This window comes from Myxocyprinus asiaticus, chromosome 10, assembly GCF_019703515.2.
Source record: "Myxocyprinus asiaticus isolate MX2 ecotype Aquarium Trade chromosome 10, UBuf_Myxa_2, whole genome shotgun sequence".
NCBI lineage: Eukaryota > Metazoa > Chordata > Actinopteri > Cypriniformes > Catostomidae > Myxocyprinus > Myxocyprinus asiaticus.
The window spans coordinates 21,572,473-21,591,220 of NC_059353.1; the positions used below are offsets into that span (position 1 = coordinate 21,572,473).

General features: G+C 37.7%; 1 protein-coding gene across 6 annotated transcripts in view; it reads left to right on the plus strand.

Annotated features, from left to right (window-relative positions):
* Positions 1-300: 300 nt before the first annotated feature.
* LOC127447091 (diacylglycerol kinase beta-like) overlaps positions 301-18,748 on the plus strand; it is a 220,552-nt gene continuing 202,104 nt past the window's right edge. For 5 of the 6 annotated variants that reach the window (XM_051708619.1, XM_051708624.1, XM_051708616.1 and 2 more), the window contains exon 1: positions 5,059-5,378. The gene's annotated coding sequence lies outside the window, so the exon portion shown is untranslated. Of the gene's footprint in view, positions 584-5,058; positions 5,379-18,748 lie in introns of those variants that run through there. The other variant, XM_051708618.1, reaches the window with a different exon arrangement.

Consider the following 18,748-nt stretch of genomic DNA (forward strand, 5'->3'; position numbering starts at 1 on the left):
TTTAGCTGAAATGTTTTTTTTTGTTTGTTTTTTTTTTCAAACAGGGTTAGGATCAGTTACAAAGATCACCTGAGGTCTTTTTCATTCATAATAAGATCAACCTTGGTTCCTAACAGTGTTGGATCACATCTTCAATCAAAGAGGACAATAAGATAGAGACAGGAAGTGAAAGCATACGCTAGGCTGGCACATGGCAGCACCTCCATCTCTAACAGCAAAGGGAAAAGTCCCCTCAGAGAGAGAAAGAAAGAGAGCATGAGAGAACAAGATAAAGAGAGAGCAGACCCATTAACCAGTCCTCAGCCCTACAGACTTATATACATTTCCTTTTCTATTGTATTTCTATTGCCATTTTTGACATATTGTGCATAGTCTATTTCGAGATATGAATTCTCAACACTTGAAAACACTCGTAGACTTTTGTTTCAGTGTGTGTTGCACAATTGCAACAAGCACATAGATGATGCGGTTTTTTACTGTTACCCTTAGCACTAGGAAACACATGCTGACACTCCTACACGTTTCCTAAACGGTGACTACTGTTTGCACAAGACAACCAGTTTACAGCTCAACAATATTCACGGTAAGGACAGTCTTATCATATAATCTCTTTTGAATTGTTCCCTTTTTTGTCTGTGAACCTCCCTTGCATGAATGTTTGTTTGATTATTTGTTCTCTATGTAAGAGTGAGTGTTCTTTTTTTTACCAGTGTTCTCTAACTACAGAATTTGACCAGATTTGAGGCTTCAGGGTCAGCTTGTACCCTCTGATTTTAACCACTTACCTTAAAAGGTCTTTTGGAGCAAATTCTTGATTAAAATTTTTCTGAAAAACGAAAAGGGGTTGGCATACCTAGGTGAAAGTCAGGCCAGACTAAAACAGTCTGCTTTTGATCATAAATGCAGGGGAGGAGCGCTCTTGGGCTATTTCTATCCCTTTGTCTGCTTCTCAAATTAAGTGATGGAGCAATGGTGCTGGGGTTTAATACCCTCTATATGGCTGAGGAAATTTGGTTGATAAGCACTGGCCTCATCTCTTCATCCTGTGAGGGACCGTTATATCATCCCAATGTGACATTTGCACAATGGCATCAAAATTGTATTTAAATCAGACATTCCTAACTATTCATATTAAATGCTATGAAGTTTTCACCATGATTTTTATACAGTATATCTCAAATTCCATATACTTTTTCTGTCGGCTGAAATGTATACAGGACAAAAGCTTTTCAAACTTATCTAGAATGCCTTTTTGGATTGTTTATGTGTTATTCTTTTTCGTAAATTAATTGTTTTCATCATATTTTCTGTGTATTAGTCTTAACAACAGCCATTCTCTGATTTCAATAACAGCAATCATCATGCAATGTTTAGTGCTGTTTTGCTTGCTGCATTGTGAACAATTGTGTACAATTGTGTTGTGAGAGTGAACAATGGTTCTGAATTTACATTTACATTTATTCATTTGGCAGATGCTTTTATCCAAAGCGACTTACAAAAGAGGAAAACATAAGCGAATCATCTTAAGGAGACAGTGGTACGAAAAGTGCCATATTACAAAGTTTCACTAGCATCAGAATAGTATTCAAAACAGAATAAAGTGCAACAGGAATTTTTTATTTTTTTTTTAATGACTGGTTAAGTGCTCATGGAAAAGACGTATTTTTAGTCGCTTTTTTGAAGACAGAGAGTGAGTCAGCTTCACGGATGGAGTTGGGAAGGTCATTCCACCAACGTGGTATGATGAAGCTGAAAGTCTGGGAAAGTGTTTTGGTGCCTCTTTGTGTTGGTACAACAAGGCGACATTCCTTAGCTGACCGCAGGCTTCTAGTGGGCGCATAGCTCTGCATAAATTATTTTAGGTCTGCTGGAGCAGACCCAGTGACTGTTCTGTATGCCAGCATCAGAGCCTTGAATTTGATACGTGCATCAACCGGCAGCCAGTGGAGAGAGACAAGGAGTGGTGTAACATGTGCTCTCTTTGGTTCATTAAAGACCAGACGTGCTGCTGCATTCTGTATCATTTGCAGGGGTCTAATTGCACATGCAGGGAGGCCTGCAATGAGAGAGTTACAGTAGTCCAGTCTAGTTATGACAAGTGACTGGACAAGCATTTGTGTGGCATGTTCAGAGAGGAAGGGTCTTATCTTCCTGATATTGTAGAGTGTAAATCTACATGATCTGGCGGACTTTGAGATGTGGTCTGTGAAATTTAGTCTGTTGTTGATGGTTACCCCTAGATTTCTGACCGATTTGGAAGGCGTTACTGTAGTAGCACCCAGCTGCACGGTGATGTTGTGTTCAACAGCAGGGTTGGCTGGAGTTCTTTGCCATGAGGTGCCATGTTGAACTTCCAGTGACCAGTATGAGAGAGTGAGAGCGATAACACCAAATTTAACACACCTGCTCCCCATTCACACCTGAGACCTTGTAACACTAACGAATCACATGACACCGGGGAGGGAAAATGGCTAATTGTGCCCAATTTGGACATTTTCACTTAGGGGTGTACTCACTTTTGTTGCCAGCGGTTTAGACATTAATGGCTGTGTGTTGAGTTATTTTGAGGGGACAGCAAATTTACATTGTTATACAAGCTGTACACTCACTACTTTACATTGTAGCAAAGTGTCATTTCTTCAGTGTTGTCACGTGAAAAGAAATAAAAAAATATTTACTAAAATATGAGGGGTGTACTCACTTCTGTGAGATACTGTATACAGAAGGAAAATAAGACAAGAGATACAATAACAAGATACTTAAGTGCTGTGGTGAGTGGCACCATGTCGGTGTCCTTGCTTGATGGACTCGCACAGGTAGACTTGCTGGTCTTTACATAAGTAGGTCTTCACACGAGGAGGGCTTTACACGAGGGCTTTACACGAGGGCTACCACTTCCGCTGCCGCTACCGCGTCAGCATTCAAGTCAAATATATTCACAATGATAAAGAGCCGATCAATTAAAAAAGCAGGACACGCCTTAATGCTACTTAGCACAACAAAGCTAGTCACGTGGTCAACCCAAACTACGGGTCACGTGAGATGACAAGCGTGGGAACAAACACGACTTCCGTACACCGCAAATAAATTATGCTGCACTTTAGCAATAAATAATACTCTAAAACAAGTGAAGCACTGTTTATAGACACTAAAAATCATGATAGTTTTACACACACTGGACAACCAACGCTAAATCTAGCAGTGAATACCCTGGGACAAGTCGAAACAATATAGCACACACACACACCAACCCACATTAAAGCGACACGAGTTCAAGACAGTAAACAAACAGCACAAGTTCAAGACAGTAAACAAACTGCACAAGTTTAGCAATGAATACCACTCTACAACAAAGTAAAACAATGAAATAACACACACGCAACTGCAGACTCCTGTAGATAGATCACAATTTAGTGGAATGGTTTTGTGACCACCAGCCTCATGACGCCTGCCAACCTAGAGGTTACTGTGGTATGCAATGATAGTTGTGTAGTTCATAATGTTCTCAAATGACTGTACAGTATGTAACTGATAACATATAAGTATGAATTTTTGTGGTTGTATTTGGCTCAAGAGAACAGGAACTGTTGATTTTTATTTAGTGTAATGTCACAGATTTAATTATGAAAATGGAAAGAGCAAAACAAAACTTGTGTCTTGTGTCAAAGTATAATTGGGTCACTTTACTACTACATTTACAGAAACATTTTACTGCTATTAAAGAGATGCTCTGGGTTCAATACCCTGATCAAGTAAAGCTCAATCATCTGCATTTGCAGCATAATGTTGATAATCATAAAACAAAATGTTCAATTTGTTCCTCGTTTATTATAAACAAGCAAAAATCACAGTTACAGTAAGGCACTTACAATGAGAGTGAATGCGGCCAGCATAAACATTAGAATACACATTATTTCAAAAGTTTAGTCACAAGATGTAAACACAGCCTGATCTCATTGTGTGAAAGTGAATAAAACACACAGTTGTTATTGCACCTCTAGTGTTAATTTCACCAGGAAAGCAAAACATAGAAAGCGGCACATAGCACTTAGCTTACACATTTTTTTCATTCTATGAGACTAGTTTGTGTAAACATCATACATGCTAACATTTTAGTTTGATCAAAGTTCTGTTCTACATGTGTGATAAAACCGCTTACAGGTTTTACCAGTGTTGCATCGTTGTGGCAACAAAGTTGTAATATTGGATATAACTTTACACTGATAAGGTTAGTAAGTGACTAAAATCATGTTAGTGCATTTAATGTTTACGTCTTGTGGCTATACATTTTTAAACAATGTGTATTTTAACATATATCCAGTGGTCCCATTGACTTTCACTGTAAACATCTTACTGTAACCACATTTTTGCATTATGTCACAAATGTTGTCGATTGAGCTTAACTGGAAAATTCCTTTAATTACTGTAAACTGTAAAAAATGTTTTATTAGGTAACCTGAAACACATGCTTCATGTGGTAACATCTAAATTAACTGATATTATTGAAGTCAAAAATTAAATTTAATTGGACTAAATGTAGCTGACAAATTAGGTTACTCCAAAGAAAGTAATTCTTATGGGTTAGATAAAGTAGAAATAGATCCTCGAGGTAACATTCACAGGTGAGCATTTTTTACAGTGAAAAAAAATAACAAGAGCAATATCTAAGTACGAGCAGCTCCATAATATGAATTCACAGTAAGTACATGTAGTTCATGAAAATTAATCAGTAATTACTTATTTAAATACACAATAACATGAACGTTGTAAAATTGAGTATGGCCTAAGAATTTTATAGAGGATTCAAGCAAATGGAAGTATGAACAATAATGATTGTTATAAAGATTTTTTAATTAAATCATTTTCTTTTATATTCTGTTTTTTGCTTAAAAGGCGATACAGCTAGGGAAATGATCCAAAAAGACAGCACGTTTTGTAAATAGGCTGGAGTGAGGCACTTACTGTAGTGGTTAGGGTAGTTTACAAGGGGGAGGGCTGGCCCTATGAGAAGCACTTTGATATTGCACTGTTGATGAGAGAGAGTGAGTGCAGATTGAGAGAGAGAGAGAGAGAGCACTATGTAAACAGGCTGTCAGAAAAGAAAGTGCAGGGACATTTTCGCCTGCTTCAGCCAAGGGAGAGCATTGCACACCGATGGATAATCATGAGAGGAAGAGAGAGAGATGGTGTGAGAGAGAGAGGTTTAATTAATTCATGCAGGAGGGGAGGGATATTTCTGCCGCTGACTGAGCTGGTTCCAGCGGTGCCTGTAGCATTTTATTTGCGAGCCCATCCGTTTGTGCGCTGACTGTGGCAGCACTTAGAGCAGCCAGAATTCAGCAACCCTGCAGCAGATATCATCACCTGAACAAGCAGAGGTAGGTATCAATGTCTTTATATCCATCTCTGTCTCACTCACACACATCTCTTTTAAGCTTGCGCTTGTGCTTTCTCTATGTGCGTTTGTTTACAGAGTATGATTAGTGCTGTCTGCCAAGCCGTGACCCTTTTTTTCCTCTCTCTATTACTCACAGCGTCTGTTCTCGCCGGTTCTCCATGTCATCACACCAAAAGCATGCAGATCAGAACTGTCACTGACAGTGAATCCAAAACATGCACACTGATCATGTGTTTTTACTTCTCAACTTGGGGTTGATTGATTGGTGCACTTTGGCTTTATTTAGTTATAAAGGCTTTATACAAATGAGGAGTGGATTGCTTATCCTGCAGTTTTGTAGGAGATGACTGTAGGTCTTTGCATTGTGGCATGCATGCTGTTGACTGCTTATTGCCGTTGTTATAGCCTACATTGTCAGAGCTGAGTGCAGATAGATGTTTATATTTCACACTCAGCTGGCTGATCAATGCTGTCAGATGATAGATAGATGGCTTGTTGATGGATTCTGTTGATATGAAAGGAAACACAGCTCTACCATTTGACTTAGTTTGTTTGGCATCCTTAGTTTGTTTGGGTCAGTCTGCTCGATTGTGGCCATCAGCCCACAATCTTTGTTGTGAGGGAATGTAATAAATTGTATATGTGTGATGATTCATTCCCTTCAGAAACCTGTACTGTCATGTGTTTAGGGATAGACACTGGTAAATCTCCAATCAGCTTGCTTAATTACAGCTTATCATGTAATCACCAAAGGCACAGGGTCTTCATGTCTCAACAGAATCTCAGAAGCAGAAACAGCATGAGCAGTGTGTGTGTTTTGGTTGGAGCTCTATAGCTGCCTGAGGATGCAATTCCCATTCTCAGTCTTTAGAGAGGGCTAACTGAATGTTTGTGTTTGTAATGTTTTCCTCAGTAATTAGGCATCCTTTCAGTCATTAAAAAGACACACTCAAGATAGAGGAAAAGAAAGAGGAAAGACTGCTCATGACACACTACACAAGGTCAAAACAGCAGTCAGCGATGGAGTACCTTAATGGAGTCCATGTTAAAGGAGTGACTGAATAAACACTCAGTACTCATACTGTTCTGTTTGGCTTGTCTCTCATCTTTACTATGCTCCTCTTTGGTAGATGAATATGTTACTGTCTGGTAGAGAAGCACTGTGATTTATCCTGGTGTCCTCGCTGGAAGCCCATTTTGCAAGAGCCAAAGCAGTCTGCATTAGAGGAAAAGTTTTTTTAAACAAATAGAAAGGAATACATGGTTTTATTTTAAACCGTTTTTGGCACATATTACAATACAATATCATGCTTAGTGTATTTCCTTTTAGTTTGGTTCTCACACGTTACTGACACTTACTGTACTGTTATTCCTATGTCATTCCTATTATAACAAATATAATTAAATGTAGTGTAAATAATTATGTAGTGTAAAAATAGTTCTATACAGTGTTGTTCAAAAGTCTTGGATTTAAAATCTAATTTAAATCTGGAAATATTTAATTTAATATTAAATATTATAATAAAAAATATATAAAATAAAGTTTTAGAAGAAATGTTGCTCTATTTGTAGGTCACTAATCATATTAGCAAATTTGTGACACTGGCCATATTAACTCCTTTGCACAAAATGTCAGAATGCCTTACTTTCATTCAAGCACACATGCTTTTTAAAACATTCTCAAATCATGCTGGGATAACATGGACATTCAGTGCATTCTGTTATTAATGCTAAATGAGGAACATAACAAAATTCTCAATAACAAATTTTTCAAAATTCTTATACTGATAATTTATGTCACTTGTAATGTAAGAAACTGTATTAAATAAAAGAAATGCACAATAAAAGCACATTTTCATTAGTGGTCTTAGACTTTTGGACCACACTGTATATTTGTATCATTTCAGCTCTTACTATTATTATTTTTACTATTACATAATATTTAAATAAGCATAGTTAAAATTTGATAATAACATTATTTAATATAATAAATATTATATATTAATGTTACATTTATATTTATTTTTTATAATATGTTTCGGTAACACTTTACAATAAGATGCTATTTGTTAACATTATTAAAGGCTTTAGGTATCACGAACTAGCCATAAACAATGTATATTTACAGCATTTATTTATCTTGGTTAATGTTAATTTATACATTTACAACTGTTGATTGTTAGTGCATGTTAGTTTAGAATGATTAACTAATATTAATGTATACAACTTTAAATGTTTGAAATGTACTAGTAGGCTATATATTGAAAACATTAACCGAGATAAATATGTGTTGTAAAAATGCTCATTGTTAGTTCATGTTAACTAATGTACACTCACTGAGCACTTTATTAGGAACACAATGTTCCTAATAAAGTTCCCGACGTGATCTTCTGCTGTTGTAGTCCATACGCCGAAAAGGTTCGACGTGTTTTGCACTCTATTCTACTCACAACAATTGTACAGAGTGGTTATCTGAGTTACTGTAGCCTTTCTGTCAGCTCAAACCAGTCTGGCAGAGTTGGGACCAAGTCATTGTTTTACAAGTCACAAGTAATTCTCAAGTCTTTGCATTCAAGTCTCAAGTCAAGTCCCAAGTCAAGACAGGCAAGTCCAAGTCAAGTCCCCAGTCCTCAACTTTAAGCTTCAAGTCATAAACAAGTAATTAGTGCTCTTTGCCCAAATTAGGGTCAGAGTATTAATTACTATATAAAATTTATATCAGGAAGGCTTTTAAAGTATGTTCATCACTTCCCAGTTCAATTTTATGTGAGATATACTGTATATTTTCACTAAGGGCACCGATCTATCTCAGTTCAATTTGTCTGCCTCGGGATGTGCTTGAAAGTTACAAGTGTGTCTTAAAGGAATATTCTGGGTTCAATACAAGTTAAGCTCATTCGATAGCATTTGTGGCATAATGTCAATTGATTACCACAAAAATTAATTTCGACTCGTCCCTCCTTTTCATAAAAAAAAAAAAAAAAAAAAATCAAGGTTACAGTGGGGCACTTACAATGGAAATGAATGGGGCCAATTTTTGAAGGTTTTAAAAGTTGTGTATTATTTGAGCTGTAAAGTTGTTTAAATTGTAATTTTTACAGTCATGTTATGGTTTTAGGGTTTGTTGACATTACATCGTTATGGCAACGAAGTTGTAAAATTGGCTATAACTTTACACAGAAAAGCTTAGTAAGCGATTTGTTCACACTGAAATCATGTTAACACACATATTGTTTATGTCTTGTGGCTATACTTTTGAAGCAGTTACTAATTTAACGTTCAAAAATTGGCCCCCATTCACTTCCATTGTAAGTGCCTCACTGTAGATTTTTGCTTTTTTCAAAGAAAAGGATGGACGAGTCAAAATTACTTTTGGTGGTAATCAATATTATGCCACAAAATGTTGTCAACTGAGCTTAACATGTATTGAACCTGTAATATTCCTTTAACAAGTGCAAAAATGGCATTGTCAATTTAACAAGCAACAAGCGTCTCACAGACTCGCGCAGGTGCCCCAGTTTATTAACGACAGAGAAGTCTCTCTTTTTTTAGCGCATCCATGCAATTTGTGATTAATATTAATATTTCATTTTACTTTTTTATCTGACTGTAAATAACAGGAAGGATATTAAAAGACACATTATTCAATGAAAGTGGAGTGCGGGATCTCATCTTTGATGGACACATTACACAGAAGAAATGTTCTGTTTTAATCTCAAGCACTTTTCAACAAAAAAGGTGATTTTACAGGTATTCAAGTACTTACATTTCTTAAAGCTGACTTTAAGCACTTCAAGGACCTTGTGCAAACCATGTAAACAGTGTAGCAATAGCACAGTAGGGGTTAAGTCAAGCGATAGGGAGATTATGATGTTTGTTGCAAAGTTGCCTTGATATGGTTTGTCATTTTTTTGGTTCACGATATATCAAAATTAAATATATTGTCCCATCCCTAGTAGCTAGCTAGCTAACCCAGCTAACATGGTAAGTTAAATGCTACTGAACCATAGCTGACATGTAAAAGTTAACAATCCCAACATACCTCTACCTTTGGTATCATTTTATCATCATGATGGCGCCACGGATGGCCGCCTCGGTGTGGAGCGCTCCTATTGTTTTGCTGTTTTTGTTTGTTTGTCCTGTGTTTAGTAAAAATTTTCCAGTCAGTTTTACTAGAGACGAACTGCTGAACATTCGACAGCTTATACCAGTCAATCTTTTCCCGGTTTTTGAATATTCAGACGTTTTGCTGGACATTTTCGTTGGAGGCGCGGCTTTGTTGTTCAGGAGACGCAGGCGAGGGAGACGAGCCTGTGCGCTGGCTTTCGAAAAGCACGGCTTTCGAAACAGCGCTGCCGAACATTCATCTTGCGAATCTCCACTCTCTTCCTAACAAAATGGATGAACTACATCTCCTCACCCGCACAAACAATGACTTTTCAACCTCTGCTGCCTTGTGCTTCACAGAAACCTGGCTGAGTGAAGCCATTCCGGACAGCGTGCTACATCTACCAGGCTTTCAGCTGTTCAGAGTGGATTGCTTCGCAGAGTTAACGGGGAAAACGAGAGGCGGTGGAACATGCTTTTACATCAGTGAAGGTTGGTGTACAGATGTAACAACATTAAAGAGGATGAGCTGCCCTAATTTGGAAGTGCTCTTTATTAACTGTCAGCGTTTCTACTCGCCACAGGAGTTTTCCTCATTTATTCTGGTGAGTGTGTCTATCGCGCCAAACGCGTGTTTGAATGTGGTGCTGCAACAGCTGACTGATCAAATCACAGACATGGAACAACAATACCCGGACTCAGTTATTATTATTCTTGGGGATTTTAACAAAGCAAATCTCACACATGAACTGCCCAAATACAAACAGCACATTACATGCCCCACCAGAGACGGGAACATACTGAATCATTGCTACACAACAATAAAGGATGCATATCGCTCTGTCCCTAGAGCAGCTTTGGGACTCTCTGATCACTGTCTGGTTCATCTTCTTCCAACCTACAGGCAGAAATTAAAATTAACCAAGCCAGTAGTAAGGACTGTAAAGAGATGGACCAATGAAGCAGAGCTGGAACTACAAGCCTGCTTCATTTGCATGGATTGGAGAGTTTTTGAGGCTGCAGCCACAGACCTGGACGAGCTCACAGATACTGTTACAACATATATCAGTTTCTGTGAGGATATGTGCATTCCTACTAGGACTTATTTAAAGTTCAACAACAACAAACCGTGGTTTACAGCAGAGCTCAGGCAGCTTTGTCAGGCCAAAGAGGATGCTTACAGGGGTGGGGATAAAGTCTTGTACAATCAGGCCAGGAACACACTGAACAGGGATAACAGAGTGGCTAAAAGAAGACACTCTGAGAAGCTGAAAAACAAGTTATCAGCTAACGACCCTGCATCATTGTGGAGTGGCATGAAACAACTCACAAATTACAGAACTCCTACTCCCAACCCTATGGTGGACCACCAATTGGCTGACGACCTGAATGTGTTCTACTGCAGATTTGAAAGGCCCAATCTCACACCCCACACCCACTCTGACCTTCACTTCACACAAACACCAACACCTCCTGCAACCCCCCTCCTCCCCCCTCCTGTTACTCAAACTGCACTTAAGATCTGTGAAGATGATGTGAGCCACATTTTTCAGAAACAAAAGACGAGGAAATCTTCAGGCCCAGATGGCGTCTCACCAGCGTGTCTTTGATCCTGTGCTAACCAGCTGGCCCCCATCTTCACACAGATCTTCAATAGATCACTGGAGCAGTGTGAAGTCCCATGCTGCTTCAAACGCACAATTATTATTCCTGTCCCAAAGAAACCAAAAATCACAGAACTTAATGACTACAGACCTGTCGCCCTGACGTCTGTGGTCATGAAATCATTTGAGAGACTGGTGTTAGCCCACCTGAAGAACATCACTGGACCCTTTCTAGATCCCCTTCAATTTGCTTATAGAGCAAACAGGTCTGTGGAGGATGCAGTCAACATGGGATTGCATCATATCCTGCAACATCTGGACAGACCAGGGACATATGCAAGGATCCTTTTTGTGGACTTCAGTTCGGCTTTCAACACCATCATCCCAGCTATACTCCAGAATAAATTACACCAACTCTCTGTTCCCATGTCTATCTGTCAGTGGATTACCAGCTTTCTGATGGACAGGCAGCAGCTTGTGAGACAGGGGAAACTCATTTCCAGCACCTGTACAATCAGCTCTGGTGCCCCCCCAGGGATGTGTGCTCTCTCCACTACTCTTCTCCCTCTACACCAATGACTGCATTGCCAAGGACCCCTCTGTCAAGCTCCTGAAGCTTGCAGACAATACCACTGTCATCGGCCTCATCCGAGATGACGATGAGTCAATACAAAAGGGAGGTTGAACAGCTGGCTGTCTGGTGCAGTCAAAACAACCTTGAGCTGAACATGGTCAAAACGGTGGAGATGATTGTGGACTTTAGGAGGAACACCCCAACACTGACCCCCCTCACCATTCTAAACAGCACTGTGGCAGCAGTGGAGTCATTCAGGTTCCTGGGCACTACCATATCACAGGACCTGAAGTGGGAGACACACATTGACTCCATTGTGAAAAAGGCCCTGCAGAGGTTGTTCTTCCTTCGCCAGTTGAGGAAGTTCAACCTGCCACAGGCGCTGCTGATACAGTTCTACTCAGCAGTCATTGAGTCTGTCCTCTGCACTTCAATAACTGTCTGGTTTGGTTCAGCTACGAAATCAGACATCAGAAGACTACAAAGGACAGTTCAGACTGCTGAGAGGATTATTGGTTGCCCCCTGCCCCACTCCTTCAAGAACTATACACTTCCAGAGTGAGAAAAAAGGCTGGAAAAATCACTCTGGACCCCACTCACCCTGCCCATTACCTTTTTGAACTGTTGCCTTTTGGCCGATGCTTTAGAGCTCTGAGCACCAGAACCGTGAGGCACATGAACAGTTTTTTCCCTCAGGCTATCCATCTCATGAACAGTTAAATTGCCCCATTGAGCAATAACTATGTGCAATACACAGTTTAGTCTTTTTTTTATATTTATCCAACACATCCAACCTCTTCTGCCATTTCATTCCTCTGGAAAAAAAACAAAAAAACATTTGCACTGTACATAACAGATTTGTATTTGCACTGTACATAACAGATAACAGATTTGTATTAGATTGCACTACATATGTGTATGTGTGTATGTATGTATGTGTATAACTATTTTTTATTTTTTATTATCTATGTCTTGCTGCTGTTTTTGTATTGTTTTTGTATTGTTGTACACTGGAAGCTCCTGTCACCAAGACAAATTCCTTGTATGTGTAAGCATACTTGCCAATAAAGCTGATTCTGATTCTGATTTTGGCTGTGTCATCCTTGAATGTGTGGTCTTCAAACTTGGTCCTACTCTCATGGAAGTTGATTGGTTGGTTGTCTGGTTGGTTAAATGTGGAGCATGGAAATACAGATTTGAAAATCAAATGAATTGTTTATTGGGTAAAATGAATCGTTGATTTGCTGCACATTTTTAAATGTACAACTCTGATATTTGGTTTTAGAAGGTATCAAGTCTTTTCAAGTCAGAGGGCTCAAGTCCTAGTCCAGTCGCAGGTTGTTGTCAGAGTCTAAGTCGAGTCGCAAGTCTTCTTTGATTATGTCAAGTAGAGTCACAAGTCATCAAATTTGTGACTCGAGTCCAAGTCAAGTCCAAGTCATGCGAGTCGAGTCACAAGTCATCAAATTTGTGACTCGAGTCCAAGTCAAGTCCAAGTCATGTGACTCGAGTCCACAACCATGCAGTCTGGCCATTCCCTGTTGACCTCTCTCATCAACAAGGCATTTCTGTCCGCAGAACTGCTGCTCACTGGATGTTCTTTTTTTTTTTTTTTTTCTATAGACTGTTGTGCCTGAATCCCAGGAGATCAGCAGTTTCAAAAATACTCAAACCAGCCCATCTTGCACCAAAACTCATGCCACAGTGCAAATCACTGAGATCAAATTTTTTCCCTATTCTGATGGTTGATGTGAACATTAATTGAAGTTCCTGACCCATATCTGCATGATTTTATGCATTTCACTGCTGCCACACGATTGGCTGATTAGATAATCACATGAATATGTAGTTGTTCAGGTGTTCCTTATAAAGTACTCAGGGAGTATAGTTAAATAATATTAACAAATACAACCTGTAAACTATTACTTATAATTCTCAAGTGAAAAAATAATAACTTAAGAAGTCTAAAATGGATCATTTAGCTTTATTCCCCTTATTACATTGTTCAGACATTCTCTGCGATGGTTCATATTATATAGCAGCCATCTTGTTAGTATGTGTTGATGAGGCTCAGTTGCATTAACAGACAATAAGATCCGATTGAAGGGCAGTGGGTTTTCCCTTAGCTGGGAATCAGAGCAGGTCTTGCCTGGTTTTTCCATGTCATTGCATTGCAATTTCGAACCAAACCCTCCTGTTGCCATGACATCCAACCCCTCTGTAAATACTCCCAGGACTTTTGAGCAAGTAGGCCTGAGGAGTAGAGAGAAAGAGAGAGGGGAAAGAGGAAAAGATTGCTTATGTTATTTCAGCTCAGAAAGTCACTTAAGGAATGGTAAAAGGCTAAATATATCTTTTTTTTCCACATCTTACACTACACAGCATGTACAAAGCAAAAAGTGAGGGTTCTCATTCCACTGAATCTGTATATCAGTATTCCAGAGTTGTTACGCATGTAAATGCGTAATTGAACATTGCATGATATCATTTTGAGTAATGGAGAGAATGATTTACATTATGTTATACTTATGTGTTTTACGGTCGGCAGTACTGTTAAATATATAGATTCTGTCATCATTTACTCACCCTCATGTTGTTCCAAAACCATATGACTTTCTTTCTTCCATGGAATAAAAAATGAAACGTTCGGCATTGTATGGAAAAAAGATGCAATGTAAGTGAAAGGTGACTGAGTTTATATTTATGTGTGAGAGTGTTCACTGTAAAGTAAGACTCAATGTAAATGAAGACTCACTAGCGTGTGTTTTTTAAAGAAACTTAATTTAGACTTTATTTAAACATTTTTGTAAAGATAAAGTGCTTTATAAATAACTGCTTAGATTTTCTTTTATTTTGTGTTATAAGTGGAGATTGGATGCATGCCCATTTAGCATTGCTTAATTTCAGCAGTCCATGCCAATCTCTGTCCTTATACGGTTTCACCAGCTATTACATTGTTTCGTTTTGGATAATTAAGCATGTTAAATCTTCGTGTTTTTCAACCACACACTGAACTGCAGTAATGCATAATGTATGAATGAACATTACATTTATATAGTGCTTTTCTGACACTACACTCAAAGCACTTTACACAGTGAACAGGGGACTCTCCTCAACCACTGCACAGCATCTACCTGGATGATGCAACAGCAGCCATAGTGCACCAGTATGCTCACCACACAGCAGCTACTGGTAGAGAGGAGAGAGTAGAGTAATACAGCCAATTAATGGATGGGGATTATTAGGAAGCCATGATTGATAAGGGCCAATAATTTGGGTGGGATTTTTAATGACCACAGAGAGTCAGGACCTCAGTTTAACATTGGATGGTGCCTTTTTAAAGTATAGTGTCCCCATCACTATACTGGGACATTAGGACCTACACAGACCACAAGGTGAGCACACCCTGCTGGACTCCCTAATACCTCTTCCAGCAGCAACCTTAGTTTTCCCAGGAGGTCTCCCATCCAGGTACTGACCAGGCTCAACCCTGCTTAGCTTCAGTAAGCAACCAGTCTTCAGCTACAAGGTGATATGACTGCTGGACATGCATAAATGGTAAAATGCAGCTGTATGTCATTACATTTGTCAACACCATAAAATATGTATTTGAGGTAGCTCGCAGTTAAAGAGTCATCGAGTTGCGTTTGGCATAAGACAAGAAAATTCTTAAAAGCATGCCATGTAAACAAATCAAATAGACTTAGCAGCACTGAAGTGAGCATAATATTCTGTTTAGAGATGCTGGCTGGCTAAATGCTTCTGTCTGCTGTTTAGGGCTGGATATGTTACACTGATTCTGCTTCTGTAAAATCAATAGGGAAGACTCATCTTTACCCAAACGGCATCTCAATCAGACATCAGTACCCACACAGACCCAGAGAAAGATCCATACCTAAATGCCTTCAATCCTCAAACCAATCAAACTGCATTTCTACCTTAAGGTGGAGTGTGTCATTTTCTTGTGAGTTTTCTATGGAGAGACAAGCCCTTTGTAGGTTGATTCCCCCTGAAAGTGTAAACACTGTTGCTCTGTGGTGCTTTAAAAATATTGCTTTGCTTGTTATTCTTTTTTTAGAGAATTACTGTCTGCATTAAAGGCATAGTTCACCCTCCTTGAATATTCTGTAATCATATACTCACCCTCATGTTTTTCAAAACCCTTATGACTGTCTTTTTTCGGTGAAACACAAAAGGAGATGTTAAGGCGCGGTCACATTTACCTTTACACTATGAAATTCCGTGGCCGAAAAAGGTATAGGTGGATGCTGAGTGCATGTAAAACCAACAAAAAATTTATTTCCAAGCAATCTCTTTTTTTTTTTAATGCTACACTTTATACTCCGGGAGAGTGAAGTTAAAAAGAAACTCGCTGCTAAAATTATATCCTTGTCCATTTTGATTACTCAGTGTAGCTGTGTACTCAGCACTGGCAACACAGAGGTCACTGTCAAGCCAAGCAACTTCCTATTGGTCAACGTGGCAAATTCGCCTGTCAAAGTTCACCAAACTTGAACTCCACTAAAAGTCCACTAGGGGAAATTCTTAGCCACCGGAAATCTGAAATTCACGATTGCGCAGATTCCTTTTGAGATGACTGTGTTTGCGCCTTTAGGCAGAATGTTAGTAATCAGTAATCAGTAATCATTCTATTTATTTTGGCATTTATACAACTCATAAAGACAGCTCAATCAACCCAGCATTATGTTTAAAAAAATGGCCAAAAAGGAACAGGCTGAAGCAAAAGCTTATTATGCCTACCCTTCTCAACTTTTTATTCCGTTTTCTCTTTCAGTATTTCCATTAATAATTCATTTCACAACTCATAAGAAGATAAACATAAAAGAGAAAAGTAAGAAAAAAATAAAACAGCAAGATGGCTGTATGATATTTATAATTTGACTACATCCTAACCATGAAATTATTTCAAACAAATTTTAAAATTTTACACTTTGCTTTAACTGCTTAATTTCTATATACATGACACATATACTATGTACAAACATATATACATAATACAATGTACCTATCAACACATTCTTTCATATTTTTTAAACACCTCCATTTTGAACATTCTCTTAAATATATTAATAGTTTTACACATTTTAAATTTAATTTTTCAAGCTTGCTCTATAATTCCACTTGTAATACATCTACTGTATTTTTCAAATCAGTCTGAGCTCTACTTTTCTATTAGATTTATATTCCTTTCAGGTTATAGTGACTCTTTCTCATAACAAACATATTTTGTTAATTTTTTGGTAATAAATGCAAATATGCTTTATGCATAATTTGAACAATTTTGAAATCCACAAGATCTTTACATTTCAATATCTGTAGTTTTATGAATAGATTATTTGATGGTTCTCTATAATTACTTCTACTAATACTTATTTTATTTTATTTTATTTTATTTTTTTGAAGCATGAAAATTTGATGAATATAAGTTTTATAAGACTTACCCCAAACTGCAGCAAAATATGTGATATAAGGCACAAAGATTGAACAATATATTATACAATGCATTTTCATTTAACAAATCCTTGACTTCATACAATATTCCAATCAATTCTGCTACTTTCGATTTCTCTTGATTTATGCATGCTTTCCAAGTTAATTTATCATCAATAATATCTCCTTGAAATGTAGTATCTTTTACTCTTTCGATATTGCATTGTGTATTTCTATCTGGCGATCTGTGTTAACCTCTCTATTACTAAATATCATGAATTATTTTTTTCAAGATCAAAGGACAATTTATTTATATCAAACCACTGTTTTACTGTTTTACCTTATCTATTTTTTCATCTAAATTCTCTCCAAAAAAAAAAAAAAAAAATATATATATATATATATATATATATATATATAATTTTTGTAACATCTGCAAACAAAATACATTTAAATTATTTTGATAACTATGAATAGGCTATGCCTCTAATATTATATTTATTTACTTTGTTTAGCAACAATTCAATTGATGGTATCTTTAGATCAACAAAATTAGTTACATTAGTTACATTAGTTAACTCGAAATCCATACTGTCCATCACTTAAAATATTGTATTTCTCTATAAAGTTGTCTTACATATCATTTCTTTAATATTTTTGAAAACTGAGGAAGCAGAGACCATTAGTCATCATATACTATGACAATAGATGCAATGAAAGTGAATGCTTACTGAGGATAAACATCTGCTTTGTTTTCCATTAAAGAAAAAAAGTTATACAGGTTTGAATTTGAATTTGAGTTTTTCCTTTTGGGTGAACCATCCATTTACAGTAGGTTGATAGTCCACTGATATGTTTAAATATACACTCAAGTTGGAACCTAAGGTAGTACACACCCATTGTGTTTTTCCCCTTCATATTTCTCCCTAAGCACATGACATATGAAATGTGGTATTATCAGGTCTGTCCAGCCTCTTCCCAATGGTTTTGATAATGTGCCATCTTTAGCTGCCTCTCTCACCCACTGGGTCAGAGCTCTTTCTGCCAACTGCACACCAGACCACAGAGACTATCTGTGAGAAATTGAGACAAAAATATTACACTACACCTTATCATACATCAAACTGTGACAAGCAGCTGTGTGTGGGTTAGTAAAACTGGATGATGAGTGGCAACTGGTGTGACAGAGTGCAACTAGGAAATTGAATTACTTTAAGTTGACATGGCATCTTAAAAACGCAATGCTTATGGCATAAGATGCATAAACAACAGCTTAGTCACAAAGCAAAGGCCAAAGACATCTGTCATCGTGTATGGCTGTAGAACAGTGCTATAAAGTAGATTAATTTGAAGACAAATTCTTTGAGAGTGAAAGTGTGAAAAAAAGAGAGTGAAGGAAGAAAAAATCTAAAACTAGTCAACCTCACTAATTGGCAAGTTGACCATTGAGTGTGATTTGAAATGTTATCATATTTGTAAAATTTGTGAAAAAGATTAATTAACCTGGTGTTGCCCACAAGGAACACAACTTCAAGGGATTAAATATAAACAGATTTGGGTTTGGGTTAGTAATTAGCTTAATATCATGGTCTCCACTCTCCACCATGATATACA